Source organism: Hyla sarda, unplaced genomic scaffold (assembly GCF_029499605.1).
Source record: "Hyla sarda isolate aHylSar1 unplaced genomic scaffold, aHylSar1.hap1 scaffold_1567, whole genome shotgun sequence".
In the NCBI taxonomy this organism is placed as follows: domain Eukaryota; kingdom Metazoa; phylum Chordata; class Amphibia; order Anura; family Hylidae; genus Hyla; species Hyla sarda.
The window spans coordinates 40,960-57,037 of record NW_026608203.1 but is presented as its reverse complement, the minus strand read 5'-3'; the positions used below and the strand labels follow the sequence as shown (position 1 = coordinate 57,037).

General features: G+C 46.1%; 7 non-coding genes across 7 annotated transcripts; all 7 read left to right on the top strand.

Moving 5' to 3' along the window:
* Positions 1-537: 537 nt before the first annotated feature.
* Positions 538-728, top strand: LOC130310243 (U2 spliceosomal RNA). The gene has a single exon (XR_008858777.1). It is a non-coding gene; the product is annotated as a U2 spliceosomal RNA (small nuclear RNA).
* A 2,087-nt stretch (positions 729-2,815) lies between these two features.
* LOC130310242 (U2 spliceosomal RNA) lies at positions 2,816-3,006 on the top strand. Its single transcript, XR_008858776.1, has one exon. It is a non-coding gene; the product is annotated as a U2 spliceosomal RNA (small nuclear RNA).
* A 2,090-nt stretch (positions 3,007-5,096) lies between these two features.
* Positions 5,097-5,287, top strand: LOC130310241 (U2 spliceosomal RNA). Its single transcript, XR_008858775.1, has one exon. It is a non-coding gene; the product is annotated as a U2 spliceosomal RNA (small nuclear RNA).
* A 2,091-nt stretch (positions 5,288-7,378) lies between these two features.
* Positions 7,379-7,569, top strand: LOC130310240 (U2 spliceosomal RNA). The gene has a single exon (XR_008858774.1). It is a non-coding gene; the product is annotated as a U2 spliceosomal RNA (small nuclear RNA).
* A 2,088-nt stretch (positions 7,570-9,657) lies between these two features.
* On the top strand, positions 9,658-9,848 carry LOC130310247 (U2 spliceosomal RNA). Its single transcript, XR_008858780.1, has one exon. It is a non-coding gene; the product is annotated as a U2 spliceosomal RNA (small nuclear RNA).
* A 2,091-nt stretch (positions 9,849-11,939) lies between these two features.
* Positions 11,940-12,130, top strand: LOC130310239 (U2 spliceosomal RNA). Its single transcript, XR_008858773.1, has one exon. It is a non-coding gene; the product is annotated as a U2 spliceosomal RNA (small nuclear RNA).
* A 2,095-nt stretch (positions 12,131-14,225) lies between these two features.
* LOC130310235 (U2 spliceosomal RNA) lies at positions 14,226-14,416 on the top strand. Its single transcript, XR_008858769.1, has one exon. It is a non-coding gene; the product is annotated as a U2 spliceosomal RNA (small nuclear RNA).
* The last annotated feature ends 1,662 nt before the right edge of the window (positions 14,417-16,078 follow it).

The following is a 16,078-nucleotide window of genomic DNA, read 5'->3' as shown; positions in this document are numbered from 1 at the left end:
GATGTCACCTAGAACCTTCACAGCAGCGACAGCTTTATGAGGAGCATCAGCACTGCTCTGCCTGAGCAGAACCATCACCGCCATAGGTTGTCAAATAACCCGGGTTTAACCCACACAGGTAAGTCCAATGGGGTGCAGGCATGTCCTCTATGCTTACAGCTTCCCGTGGGTGTTGGTTTGATACCGTTTGGGGACAGCCAAGGAGGCATCTGCAGGCAACAAAGGTAGGTGTGTGCTTGTGTGTGTGTTTCCTATGCAGATCCTAAGCCCAGTGTCACATGCAAGTAGGAGGAGTAAGAAGGGTTCCTGGCAAATCCGGGTTATGGATTGCATTTAAAAAGGCCCCGTGGGAGTGCAATGGGCCCCTGTCTTGCTGCTTAGCAATAATGGTATGGGTTTAGGTTCTGCTGTGTGTACTGGTGGTTGACTGCCCCCCAGCCCAGAGTGTGCATGGAAAATTGTCTGGCAGCCTCCCTGACAGCAAGCAGTGATAGTGCCCATGAAGGGCACCTTGTTGGGCCCGCCCCTTTCACGGTTATCGCTTCTCGGCCTTTTGGCTAAGATCAAGTGTAGTATCTGTTCTTATCAGTTTAATATCTGATACGTCCCCTATCTGGGGACCATATATTAAATGGATTTTTGAGAACGGGGGCCGATTTCGAAGCTTGCTTCCGTCGCCCTATGCATTGACCCGATATGGCAGTATCTTCGGGTACAGTGCACCACCCCCTTACAGGGTTAAAAAGAAAGATTCCTACTTTCATTGCTACCTGCTTGCTGGCTAGCCAGCTAGCCAGCCCTGTGGGCCTTGCTGCTGCTGCAGCCAAAAAACAAAAGGTGGTGCTGCTGCTGCTTCTGCTGCTTCTGCTTCTGCTTGTGTCTGGCCGCTGTTGGAGCGTCCAGGCACAGGACTTCTGCTGCTGCTGACTAAATGGCCTCCTTAATTGGATCATTTGAGTAGCCAGCACACCTGTGCAGGTAGGGCATGACATGATAGGCAGCTGCCTTGATAGCGGGTGGGTGCTGAATGTTCCTAATTGACAAAATAAGATTAATGCTTATGAAGAAATATAAAATCTCATCCCTTCCCCAATATCGCGCCACACCCCTACCCCTTAATTCCCTGGTTGAACTTGATGGACATATGTCTTTTTTCGACCGTACTAACTATGTAACTATGTAACATAACATGGGGGGGGGGGGGGTCTCCTGGCTGTTCACACAGGTGTGTCATTGCTGTACATTGACCATGCATTGCTTCTGTGGTATTGCAAAGGCAAAGACAAATGCTTCCAGCCATCCATTGCACTAATGGATTGGTCATCAGCTGGCTGTCTATGTCCCGCATCAATATAGACCAAAGTACAGAGGGTTAGGCTATGCTATTGTGCACCTACCTGATGCATCAGAAGGTGCGAGGCCCTTGCTAAATTCTGTGCACAGACTTTGAGATCTATACTTTAGACTGTATCTAAACCTGCTCCAACATGGACTGACATTCTGGCCTACTTTCAGCCGATGCGACTTGTCTGTCGCTGAACAGTCGCTTTTTATGTATTCAGCACCTATGTATAATGTTGTAAAAATGCTCTAGAAGCTAAAGTCGCAGAAATGTCACACATATTTGGCCTGCAACTTTCTGTGCGACAAATTCAGACAGGAAAAATCAGTATAAATCCTTAGAAAATTATCCCCCAGTGTCTCCATCTGCTGGCGGTATTGAATAAGCATTGCTGCACTGATGGGGTATGCATTAGACGAAAAAAAAGAAGAAAAAGAAGAATAATACGCCCAGAAAAGAGGCGAAAAGGAGAAAAACGTAAAAAAACGTGAAAAAAAAGTAAGAGGAAGAGAAGGGAAAAAAAGGTGGAAATGGGTTTAAAAGTGATTTCGGCGGAGAAATATATATATATATATATATATATATATATATATATATATACGCGCACACACACACATATATATAAACGTATTCTCCGTTGAGATATTGCAGCCGCTGCTGTGTCCAGGCCCAGGAGCCTTAGCACTGTGCTGTGATGTCACTCAATACCACTGACATCACTAGGTGTAAACAACATCTCTCCTTTGCTGTGTATGTGACTATGGAGCTGTTTGGTGATGTCGTCTATTATGGCCTTCATAGAAGCAACAGGAGATTGTTGCATCCATCTAGAACCCTCAGAACTACAGTGCTATGATGTCACTCACTTCCACAGGCCTTGCAGAGTGTAAACAACAACAACCCAGCTTTGTTGTGTATGTAACCATAGGGATTTGTGATGTCACCTAGAACCTTCACAGCAGCGACAGCTTTATGAGGAGCATCAGCACTGCTCTGCCTGAGCAGAACCATCACCGCCATAGGTTGTCAAATAACCCGGGTTTAACCCACACAGGTAAGTCCAATGGGGTGCAGGCATGTCCTCTATGCTTACAGCTTCCCGTGGGTGTTGGTTTGATACCGTTTGGGGACAGCCAAGGAGGCATCTGCAGGCAACAAAGGTAGGTGTGTGCTTGTGTGTGTGTTTCCTATGCAGATCCTAAGCCCAGTGTCACATGCAAGTAGGAGGAGTAAGAAGGGTTCCTGGCAAATCCGGGTTATGGATTGCATTTAAAAAGGCCCCGTGGGAGTGCAATGGGCCCCTGTCTTGCTGCTTAGCAATAATGGTATGGGTTTAGGTTCTGCTGTGTGTACTGGTGGTTGACTGCCCCCCAGCCCAGAGTGTGCATGGAAAATTGTCTGGCAGCCTCCCTGACAGCAAGCAGTGATAGTGCCCATGAAGGGCACCTTGTTGGGCCCGCCCCTTTCACGGTTATCGCTTCTCGGCCTTTTGGCTAAGATCAAGTGTAGTATCTGTTCTTATCAGTTTAATATCTGATACGTCCCCTATCTGGGGACCATATATTAAATGGATTTTTGAGAACGGGGGCCGATTTCGAAGCTTGCTTCCGTCGCCCTATGCATTGACCCGATATGGCAGTATCTTCGGGTACAGTGCACCACCCCCTTACAGGGTTAAAAAGAAAGATTCCTACTTTCATTGCTACCTGCTTGCTGGCTAGCCAGCTAGCCAGCCCTGTGGGCCTTGCTGCTGCTGCAGCCAAAAAACAAAAGGTGGTGCTGCTGCTGCTTCTGCTGCTTCTGCTTCTGCTTGTGTCTGGCCGCTGTTGGAGCGTCCAGGCACAGGACTTCTGCTGCTGCTGACTAAATGGCCTCCTTAATTGGATCATTTGAGTAGCCAGCACACCTGTGCAGGTAGGGCATGACATGATAGGCAGCTGCCTTGATAGCGGGTGGGTGCTGAATGTTCCTAATTGACAAAATAAGATTAATGCTTATGAAGAAATATAAAATCTCATCCCTTCCCCAATATCGCGCCACACCCCTACCCCTTAATTCCCTGGTTGAACTTGATGGACATATGTCTTTTTTCGACCGTACTAACTATGTAACTATGTAACATAACATGGGGGGGGGGGGGGGTCTCCTGGCTGTTCACACAGGTGTGTCATTGCTGTACATTGACCATGCATTGCTTCTGTGGTATTGCAAAGGCAAAGACAAATGCTTCCAGCCATCCATTGCACTAATGGATTGGTCATCAGCTGGCTGTCTATGTCCCGCATCAATATAGACCAAAGTACAGAGGGTTAGGCTATGCTATTGTGCACCTACCTGATGCATCAGAAGGTGCGAGGCCCTTGCTAAATTCTGTGCACAGACTTTGAGATCTATACTTTAGACTGTATCTAAACCTGCTCCAACATGGACTGACATTCTGGCCTACTTTCAGCCGATGCGACTTGTCTGTCGCTGAACAGTCGCTTTTTATGTATTCAGCACCTATGTATAATGTTGTAAAAATGCTCTAGAAGCTAAAGTCGCAGAAATGTCACACATATTTGGCCTGCAACTTTCTGTGCGACAAATTCAGACAGGAAAAATCAGTATAAATCCTTAGAAAATTATCCCCCAGTGTCTCCATCTGCTGGCGGTATTGAATAAGCATTGCTGCACTGATGGGGTATGCATTAGACGAAAAAAAAGAAGAAAAAGAAGAATAATACGCCCAGAAAAGAGGCGAAAAGGAGAAAAACGTAAAAAAACGTGAAAAAAAAGTAAGAGGAAGAGAAGGGAAAAAAAGGTGGAAATGGGTTTAAAAGTGATTTCGGCGGAGAAATATATATATATATATATATATATATATATATATATATATATACGCGCACACACACACATATATATAAACGTATTCTCCGTTGAGATATTGCAGCCGCTGCTGTGTCCAGGCCCAGGAGCCTTAGCACTGTGCTGTGATGTCACTCAATACCACTGACATCACTAGGTGTAAACAACATCTCTCCTTTGCTGTGTATGTGACTATGGAGCTGTTTGGTGATGTCGTCTATTATGGCCTTCATAGAAGCAACAGGAGATTGTTGCATCCATCTAGAACCCTCAGAACTACAGTGCTATGATGTCACTCACTTCCACAGGCCTTGCAGAGTGTAAACAACAACAACCCAGCTTTGTTGTGTATGTAACCATAGGGATTTGTGATGTCACCTAGAACCTTCACAGCAGCGACAGCTTTATGAGGAGCATCAGCACTGCTCTGCCTGAGCAGAACCATCACCGCCATAGGTTGTCAAATAACCCGGGTTTAACCCACACAGGTAAGTCCAATGGGGTGCAGGCATGTCCTCTATGCTTACAGCTTCCCGTGGGTGTTGGTTTGATACCGTTTGGGGACAGCCAAGGAGGCATCTGCAGGCAACAAAGGTAGGTGTGTGCTTGTGTGTGTGTTTCCTATGCAGATCCTAAGCCCAGTGTCACATGCAAGTAGGAGGAGTAAGAAGGGTTCCTGGCAAATCCGGGTTATGGATTGCATTTAAAAAGGCCCCGTGGGAGTGCAATGGGCCCCTGTCTTGCTGCTTAGCAATAATGGTATGGGTTTAGGTTCTGCTGTGTGTACTGGTGGTTGACTGCCCCCCAGCCCAGAGTGTGCATGGAAAATTGTCTGGCAGCCTCCCTGACAGCAAGCAGTGATAGTGCCCATGAAGGGCACCTTGTTGGGCCCGCCCCTTTCACGGTTATCGCTTCTCGGCCTTTTGGCTAAGATCAAGTGTAGTATCTGTTCTTATCAGTTTAATATCTGATACGTCCCCTATCTGGGGACCATATATTAAATGGATTTTTGAGAACGGGGGCCGATTTCGAAGCTTGCTTCCGTCGCCCTATGCATTGACCCGATATGGCAGTATCTTCGGGTACAGTGCACCACCCCCTTACAGGGTTAAAAAGAAAGATTCCTACTTTCATTGCTACCTGCTTGCTGGCTAGCCAGCTAGCCAGCCCTGTGGGCCTTGCTGCTGCTGCAGCCAAAAAACAAAAGGTGGTGCTGCTGCTGCTTCTGCTGCTTCTGCTTCTGCTTGTGTCTGGCCGCTGTTGGAGCGTCCAGGCACAGGACTTCTGCTGCTGCTGACTAAATGGCCTCCTTAATTGGATCATTTGAGTAGCCAGCACACCTGTGCAGGTAGGGCATGACATGATAGGCAGCTGCCTTGATAGCGGGTGGGTGCTGAATGTTCCTAATTGACAAAATAAGATTAATGCTTATGAAGAAATATAAAATCTCATCCCTTCCCCAATATCGCGCCACACCCCTACCCCTTAATTCCCTGGTTGAACTTGATGGACATATGTCTTTTTTCGACCGTACTAACTATGTAACTATGTAACATAACATGGGGGGGGGGGGGTCTCCTGGCTGTTCACACAGGTGTGTCATTGCTGTACATTGACCATGCATTGCTTCTGTGGTATTGCAAAGGCAAAGACAAATGCTTCCAGCCATCCATTGCACTAATGGATTGGTCATCAGCTGGCTGTCTATGTCCCGCATCAATATAGACCAAAGTACAGAGGGTTAGGCTATGCTATTGTGCACCTACCTGATGCATCAGAAGGTGCGAGGCCCTTGCTAAATTCTGTGCACAGACTTTGAGATCTATACTTTAGACTGTATCTAAACCTGCTCCAACATGGACTGACATTCTGGCCTACTTTCAGCCGATGCGACTTGTCTGTCGCTGAACAGTCGCTTTTTATGTATTCAGCACCTATGTATAATGTTGTAAAAATGCTCTAGAAGCTAAAGTCGCAGAAATGTCACACATATTTGGCCTGCAACTTTCTGTGCGACAAATTCAGACAGGAAAAATCAGTATAAATCCTTAGAAAATTATCCCCCAGTGTCTCCATCTGCTGGCGGTATTGAATAAGCATTGCTGCACTGATGGGGTATGCATTAGACGAAAAAAAAGAAGAAAAAGAAGAATAATACGCCCAGAAAAGAGGCGAAAAGGAGAAAAACGTAAAAAAACGTGAAAAAAAAGTAAGAGGAAGAGAAGGGAAAAAAAGGTGGAAATGGGTTTAAAAGTGGTGATTTCGGCGGAGAAATATATATATATATATATATATATATATATATATATATATATACGCGCACACACACACATATATATAAACGTATTCTCCGTTGAGATATTGCAGCCGCTGCTGTGTCCAGGCCCAGGAGCCTTAGCACTGTGCTGTGATGTCACTCAATACCACTGACATCACTAGGTGTAAACAACATCTCTCCTTTGCTGTGTATGTGACTATGGAGCTGTTTGGTGATGTCGTCTATTATGGCCTTCATAGAAGCAACAGGAGATTGTTGCATCCATCTAGAACCCTCAGAACTACAGTGCTATGATGTCACTCACTTCCACAGGCCTTGCAGAGTGTAAACAACAACAACCCAGCTTTGTTGTGTATGTAACCATAGGGATTTGTGATGTCACCTAGAACCTTCACAGCAGCGACAGCTTTATGAGGAGCATCAGCACTGCTCTGCCTGAGCAGAACCATCACCGCCATAGGTTGTCAAATAACCCGGGTTTAACCCACACAGGTAAGTCCAATGGGGTGCAGGCATGTCCTCTATGCTTACAGCTTCCCGTGGGTGTTGGTTTGATACCGTTTGGGGACAGCCAAGGAGGCATCTGCAGGCAACAAAGGTAGGTGTGTGCTTGTGTGTGTGTTTCCTATGCAGATCCTAAGCCCAGTGTCACATGCAAGTAGGAGGAGTAAGAAGGGTTCCTGGCAAATCCGGGTTATGGATTGCATTTAAAAAGGCCCCGTGGGAGTGCAATGGGCCCCTGTCTTGCTGCTTAGCAATAATGGTATGGGTTTAGGTTCTGCTGTGTGTACTGGTGGTTGACTGCCCCCCAGCCCAGAGTGTGCATGGAAAATTGTCTGGCAGCCTCCCTGACAGCAAGCAGTGATAGTGCCCATGAAGGGCACCTTGTTGGGCCCGCCCCTTTCACGGTTATCGCTTCTCGGCCTTTTGGCTAAGATCAAGTGTAGTATCTGTTCTTATCAGTTTAATATCTGATACGTCCCCTATCTGGGGACCATATATTAAATGGATTTTTGAGAACGGGGGCCGATTTCGAAGCTTGCTTCCGTCGCCCTATGCATTGACCCGATATGGCAGTATCTTCGGGTACAGTGCACCACCCCCTTACAGGGTTAAAAAGAAAGATTCCTACTTTCATTGCTACCTGCTTGCTGGCTAGCCAGCTAGCCAGCCCTGTGGGCCTTGCTGCTGCTGCAGCCAAAAAACAAAAGGTGGTGCTGCTGCTGCTTCTGCTGCTTCTGCTTCTGCTTGTGTCTGGCCGCTGTTGGAGCGTCCAGGCACAGGACTTCTGCTGCTGCTGACTAAATGGCCTCCTTAATTGGATCATTTGAGTAGCCAGCACACCTGTGCAGGTAGGGCATGACATGATAGGCAGCTGCCTTGATAGCGGGTGGGTGCTGAATGTTCCTAATTGACAAAATAAGATTAATGCTTATGAAGAAATATAAAATCTCATCCCTTCCCCAATATCGCGCCACACCCCTACCCCTTAATTCCCTGGTTGAACTTGATGGACATATGTCTTTTTTCGACCGTACTAACTATGTAACTATGTAACATAACATGGGGGGGGGGGGTCTCCTGGCTGTTCACACAGGTGTGTCATTGCTGTACATTGACCATGCATTGCTTCTGTGGTATTGCAAAGGCAAAGACAAATGCTTCCAGCCATCCATTGCACTAATGGATTGGTCATCAGCTGGCTGTCTATGTCCCGCATCAATATAGACCAAAGTACAGAGGGTTAGGCTATGCTATTGTGCACCTACCTGATGCATCAGAAGGTGCGAGGCCCTTGCTAAATTCTGTGCACAGACTTTGAGATCTATACTTTAGACTGTATCTAAACCTGCTCCAACATGGACTGACATTCTGGCCTACTTTCAGCCGATGCGACTTGTCTGTCGCTGAACAGTCGCTTTTTATGTATTCAGCACCTATGTATAATGTTGTAAAAATGCTCTAGAAGCTAAAGTCGCAGAAATGTCACACATATTTGGCCTGCAACTTTCTGTGCGACAAATTCAGACAGGAAAAATCAGTATAAATCCTTAGAAAATTATCCCCCAGTGTCTCCATCTGCTGGCGGTATTGAATAAGCATTGCTGCACTGATGGGGTATGCATTAGACGAAAAAAAAGAAGAAAAAGAAGAATAATACGCCCAGAAAAGAGGCGAAAAGGAGAAAAACGTAAAAAAACGTGAAAAAAAAGTAAGAGGAAGAGAAGGGAAAAAAAGGTGGAAATGGGTTTAAAAGTGATTTCGGCGGAGAATATATATATATATATATATATATATATATATATATATATATATACGCGCACACACACACATATATATAAACGTATTCTCCGTTGAGATATTGCAGCCGCTGCTGTGTCCAGGCCCAGGAGCCTTAGCACTGTGCTGTGATGTCACTCAATACCACTGACATCACTAGGTGTAAACAACATCTCTCCTTTGCTGTGTATGTGACTATGGAGCTGTTTGGTGATGTCGTCTATTATGGCCTTCATAGAAGCAACAGGAGATTGTTGCATCCATCTAGAACCCTCAGAACTACAGTGCTATGATGTCACTCACTTCCACAGGCCTTGCAGAGTGTAAACAACAACAACCCAGCTTTGTTGTGTATGTAACCATAGGGATTTGTGATGTCACCTAGAACCTTCACAGCAGCGACAGCTTTATGAGGAGCATCAGCACTGCTCTGCCTGAGCAGAACCATCACCGCCATAGGTTGTCAAATAACCCGGGTTTAACCCACACAGGTAAGTCCAATGGGGTGCAGGCATGTCCTCTATGCTTACAGCTTCCCGTGGGTGTTGGTTTGATACCGTTTGGGGACAGCCAAGGAGGCATCTGCAGGCAACAAAGGTAGGTGTGTGCTTGTGTGTGTGTTTCCTATGCAGATCCTAAGCCCAGTGTCACATGCAAGTAGGAGGAGTAAGAAGGGTTCCTGGCAAATCCGGGTTATGGATTGCATTTAAAAAGGCCCCGTGGGAGTGCAATGGGCCCCTGTCTTGCTGCTTAGCAATAATGGTATGGGTTTAGGTTCTGCTGTGTGTACTGGTGGTTGACTGCCCCCCAGCCCAGAGTGTGCATGGAAAATTGTCTGGCAGCCTCCCTGACAGCAAGCAGTGATAGTGCCCATGAAGGGCACCTTGTTGGGCCCGCCCCTTTCACGGTTATCGCTTCTCGGCCTTTTGGCTAAGATCAAGTGTAGTATCTGTTCTTATCAGTTTAATATCTGATACGTCCCCTATCTGGGGACCATATATTAAATGGATTTTTGAGAACGGGGGCCGATTTCGAAGCTTGCTTCCGTCGCCCTATGCATTGACCCGATATGGCAGTATCTTCGGGTACAGTGCACCACCTCCTTACAGGGTTAAAAAGAAAGATTCCTACTTTCATTGCTACCTGCTTGCTGGCTAGCCAGCTAGCCAGCCCTGTGGGCCTTGCTGCTGCTGCAGCCAAAAAACAAAAGGTGGTGCTGCTGCTGCTTCTGCTGCTTCTGCTTCTGCTTGTGTCTGGCCGCTGTTGGAGCGTCCAGGCACAGGACTTCTGCTGCTGCTGACTAAATGGCCTCCTTAATTGGATCATTTGAGTAGCCAGCACACCTGTGCAGGTAGGGCATGACATGATAGGCAGCTGCCTTGATAGCGGGTGGGTGCTGAATGTTCCTAATTGACAAAATAAGATTAATGCTTATGAAGAAATATAAAATCTCATCCCTTCCCCAATATCGCGCCACACCCCTACCCCTTAATTCCCTGGTTGAACTTGATGGACATATGTCTTTTTTCGACCGTACTAACTATGTAACTATGTAACATAACATGGGGGGGGGGGGGGTCTCCTGGCTGTTCACACAGGTGTGTCATTGCTGTACATTGACCATGCATTGCTTCTGTGGTATTGCAAAGGCAAAGACAAATGCTTCCAGCCATCCATTGCACTAATGGATTGGTCATCAGCTGGCTGTCTATGTCCCGCATCAATATAGACCAAAGTACAGAGGGTTAGGCTATGCTATTGTGCACCTACCTGATGCATCAGAAGGTGCGAGGCCCTTGCTAAATTCTGTGCACAGACTTTGAGATCTATACTTTAGACTGTATCTAAACCTGCTCCAACATGGACTGACATTCTGGCCTACTTTCAGCCGATGCGACTTGTCTGTCGCTGAACAGTCGCTTTTTATGTATTCAGCACCTATGTATAATGTTGTAAAAATGCTCTAGAAGCTAAAGTCGCAGAAATGTCACACATATTTGGCCTGCAACTTTCTGTGCGACAAATTCAGACAGGAAAAATCAGTATAAATCCTTAGAAAATTATCCCCCAGTGTCTCCATCTGCTGGCGGTATTGAATAAGCATTGCTGCACTGATGGGGTATGCATTAGACGAAAAAAAAGAAGAAAAAGAAGAATAATACGCCCAGAAAAGAGGCGAAAAGGAGAAAAACGTAAAAAAACGTGAAAAAAAAGTAAGAGGAAGAGAAGGGAAAAAAAGGTGGAAATGGGTTTAAACGTGATTTCGGCGGAGAAATATATATATATATATATATATATATATATATATATATATATATACGCGCACACACACACATATATATAAACGTATTCTCCGTTGAGATATTGCAGCCGCTGCTGTGTCCAGGCCCAGGAGCCTTAGCACTGTGCTGTGATGTCACTCAATACCACTGACATCACTAGGTGTAAACAACATCTCTCCTTTGCTGTGTATGTGACTATGGAGCTGTTTGGTGATGTCGTCTATTATGGCCTTCATAGAAGCAACAGGAGATTGTTGCATCCATCTAGAACCCTCAGAACTACAGTGCTATGATGTCACTCACTTCCACAGGCCTTGCAGAGTGTAAACAACAACAACCCAGCTTTGTTGTGTATGTAACCATAGGGATTTGTGATGTCACCTAGAACCTTCACAGCAGCGACAGCTTTATGAGGAGCATCAGCACTGCTCTGCCTGAGCAGAACCATCACCGCCATAGGTTGTCAAATAACCCGGGTTTAACCCACACAGGTAAGTCCAATGGGGTGCAGGCATGTCCTCTATGCTTACAGCTTCCCGTGGGTGTTGGTTTGATACCGTTTGGGGACAGCCAAGGAGGCATCTGCAGGCAACAAAGGTAGGTGTGTGCTTGTGTGTGTGTTTCCTATGCAGATCCTAAGCCCAGTGTCACATGCAAGTAGGAGGAGTAAGAAGGGTTCCTGGCAAATCCGGGTTATGGATTGCATTTAAAAAGGCCCCGTGGGAGTGCAATGGGCCCCTGTCTTGCTGCTTAGCAATAATGGTATGGGTTTAGGTTCTGCTGTGTGTACTGGTGGTTGACTGCCCCCCAGCCCAGAGTGTGCATGGAAAATTGTCTGGCAGCCTCCCTGACAGCAAGCAGTGATAGTGCCCATGAAGGGCACCTTGTTGGGCCCGCCCCTTTCACGGTTATCGCTTCTCGGCCTTTTGGCTAAGATCAAGTGTAGTATCTGTTCTTATCAGTTTAATATCTGATACGTCCCCTATCTGGGGACCATATATTAAATGGATTTTTGAGAACGGGGGCCGATTTCGAAGCTTGCTTCCGTCGCCCTATGCATTGACCCGATATGGCAGTATCTTCGGGTACAGTGCACCACCCCCTTACAGGGTTAAAAAGAAAGATTCCTACTTTCATTGCTACCTGCTTGCTGGCTAGCCAGCTAGCCAGCCCTGTGGGCCTTGCTGCTGCTGCAGCCAAAAAACAAAAGGTGGTGCTGCTGCTGCTGCTTCTGCTGCTTCTGCTTCTGCTTGTGTCTGGCCGCTGTTGGAGCGTCCAGGCACAGGACTTCTGCTGCTGCTGACTAAATGGCCTCCTTAATTGGATCATTTGAGTAGCCAGCACACCTGTGCAGGTAGGGCATGACATGATAGGCAGCTGCCTTGATAGCGGGTGGGTGCTGAATGTTCCTAATTGACAAAATAAGATTAATGCTTATGAAGAAATATAAAATCTCATCCCTTCCCCAATATCGCGCCACACCCCTACCCCTTAATTCCCTGGTTGAACTTGATGGACATATGTCTTTTTTCGACCGTACTAACTATGTAACTATGTAACATAACATGGGGGGGGGGGGGGTCTCCTGGCTGTTCACACAGGTGTGTCATTGCTGTACATTGACCATGCATTGCTTCTGTGGTATTGCAAAGGCAAAGACAAATGCTTCCAGCCATCCATTGCACTAATGGATTGGTCATCAGCTGGCTGTCTATGTCCCGCATCAATATAGACCAAAGTACAGAGGGTTAGGCTATGCTATTGTGCACCTACCTGATGCATCAGAAGGTGCGAGGCCCTTGCTAAATTCTGTGCACAGACTTTGAGATCTATACTTTAGACTGTATCTAAACCTGCTCCAACATGGACTGACATTCTGGCCTACTTTCAGCCGATGCGACTTGTCTGTCGCTGAACAGTCGCTTTTTATGTATTCAGCACCTATGTATAATGTTGTAAAAATGCTCTAGAAGCTAAAGTCGCAGAAATGTCACACATATTTGGCCTGCAACTTTCTGTGCGACAAATTCAGACAGGAAAAATCAGTATAAATCCTTAGAAAATTATCCCCCAGTGTCTCCATCTGCTGGCGGTATTGAATAAGCATTGCTGCACTGATGGGGTATGCATTAGACGAAAAAAAAGAAGAAAAAGAAGAATAATACGCCCAGAAAAGAGGCGAAAAGGAGAAAAACGTAAAAAAACGTGAAAAAAAAGTAAGAGGAAGAGAAGGGAAAAAAAGGTGGAAATGGGTTTAAAAGTGATTTCGGCGGAGAATATATATATATATATATATATATATATATATATATATATATATATACGCGCACACACACACATATATATAAACGTATTCTCCGTTGAGATATTGCAGCCGCTGCTGTGTCCAGGCCCAGGAGCCTTAGCACTGTGCTGTGATGTCACTCAATACCACTGACATCACTAGGTGTAAACAACATCTCTCCTTTGCTGTGTATGTGACTATGGAGCTGTTTGGTGATGTCGTCTATTATGGCCTTCATAGAAGCAACAGGAGATTGTTGCATCCATCTAGAACCCTCAGAACTACAGTGCTATGATGTCACTCACTTCCACAGGCCTTGCAGAGTGTAAACAACAACAACCCAGCTTTGTTGTGTATGTAACCATAGGGATTTGTGATGTCACCTAGAACCTTCACAGCAGCGACAGCTTTATGAGGAGCATCAGCACTGCTCTGCCTGAGCAGAACCATCACCGCCATAGGTTGTCAAATAACCCGGGTTTAACCCACACAGGTAAGTCCAATGGGGTGCAGGCATGTCCTCTATGCTTACAGCTTCCCGTGGGTGTTGGTTTGATACCGTTTGGGGACAGCCAAGGAGGCATCTGCAGGCAACAAAGGTAGGTGTGTGCTTGTGTGTGTGTTTCCTATGCAGATCCTAAGCCCAGTGTCACATGCAAGTAGGAGGAGTAAGAAGGGTTCCTGGCAAATCCGGGTTATGGATTGCATTTAAAAAGGCCCCGTGGGAGTGCAATGGGCCCCTGTCTTGCTGCTTAGCAATAATGGTATGGGTTTAGGTTCTGCTGTGTGTACTGGTGGTTGACTGCCCCCCAGCCCAGAGTGTGCATGGAAAATTGTCTGGCAGCCTCCCTGACAGCAAGCAGTGATAGTGCCCATGAAGGGCACCTTGTTGGGCCCGCCCCTTTCACGGTTATCGCTTCTCGGCCTTTTGGCTAAGATCAAGTGTAGTATCTGTTCTTATCAGTTTAATATCTGATACGTCCCCTATCTGGGGACCATATATTAAATGGATTTTTGAGAACGGGGGCCGATTTCGAAGCTTGCTTCCGTCGCCCTATGCATTGACCCGATATGGCAGTATCTTCGGGTACAGTGCACCACCTCCTTACAGGGTTAAAAAGAAAGATTCCTACTTTCATTGCTACCTGCTTGCTGGCTAGCCAGCTAGCCAGCCCTGTGGGCCTTGCTGCTGCTGCAGCCAAAAAACAAAAGGTGGTGCTGCTGCTGCTTCTGCTGCTTCTGCTTCTGCTTGTGTCTGGCCGCTGTTGGAGCGTCCAGGCACAGGACTTCTGCTGCTGCTGACTAAATGGCCTCCTTAATTGGATCATTTGAGTAGCCAGCACACCTGTGCAGGTAGGGCATGACATGATAGGCAGCTGCCTTGATAGCGGGTGGGTGCTGAATGTTCCTAATTGACAAAATAAGATTAATGCTTATGAAGAAATATAAAATCTCATCCCTTCCCCAATATCGCGCCACACCCCTACCCCTTAATTCCCTGGTTGAACTTGATGGACATATGTCTTTTTTCGACCGTACTAACTATGTAACTATGTAACATAACATGGGGGGGGGGGGGTCTCCTGGCTGTTCACACAGGTGTGTCATTGCTGTACATTGACCATGCATTGCTTCTGTGGTATTGCAAAGGCAAAGACAAATGCTTCCAGCCATCCATTGCACTAATGGATTGGTCATCAGCTGGCTGTCTATGTCCCGCATCAATATAGACCAAAGTACAGAGGGTTAGGCTATGCTATTGTGCACCTACCTGATGCATCAGAAGGTGCGAGGCCCTTGCTAAATTCTGTGCACAGACTTTGAGATCTATACTTTAGACTGTATCTAAACCTGCTCCAACATGGACTGACATTCTGGCCTACTTTCAGCCGATGCGACTTGTCTGTCGCTGAACAGTCGCTTTTTATGTATTCAGCACCTATGTATAATGTTGTAAAAATGCTCTAGAAGCTAAAGTCGCAGAAATGTCACACATATTTGGCCTGCAACTTTCTGTGCGACAAATTCAGACAGGAAAAATCAGTATAAATCCTTAGAAAATTATCCCCCAGTGTCTCCATCTGCTGGCGGTATTGAATAAGCATTGCTGCACTGATGGGGTATGCATTAGACGAAAAAAAAGAAGAAAAAGAAGAATAATACGCCCAGAAAAGAGGCGAAAAGGAGAAAAACGTAAAAAAACTTGAAAAAAAAGTAAGAGGAAGAGAAGGGAAAAAAAGGTGGAAATGGGTTTAAACGTGATTTCGGCGGAGAAATATATATATATATATATATATATATATATATATATATATATATACGCGCACACACACACATATATATAAACGTATTCTCCGTTGAGATATTGCAGCCGCTGCTGTGTCCAGGCCCAGGAGCCTTAGCACTGTGCTGTGATGTCACTCAATACCACTGACATCACTAGGTGTAAACAACATCTCTCCTTTGCTGTGTATGTGACTATGGAGCTGTTTGGTGATGTCGTCTATTATGGCCTTCATAGAAGCAACAGGAGATTGTTGCATCCATCTAGAACCCTCAGAACTACAGTGCTATGATGTCACTCACTTCCACAGGCCTTGCAGAGTGTAAACAACAACAACCCAGCTTTGTTGTGTATGTAACCATAGGGATTTGTGATGTCACCTAGAACCTTCACAGCAGCGACAGCTTTATGAGGAGCATCAGCACTGCTCTGCCTGAGCAGAACCATCACCGCCATAGGTTGTCAAATAACCCGGGTTTAA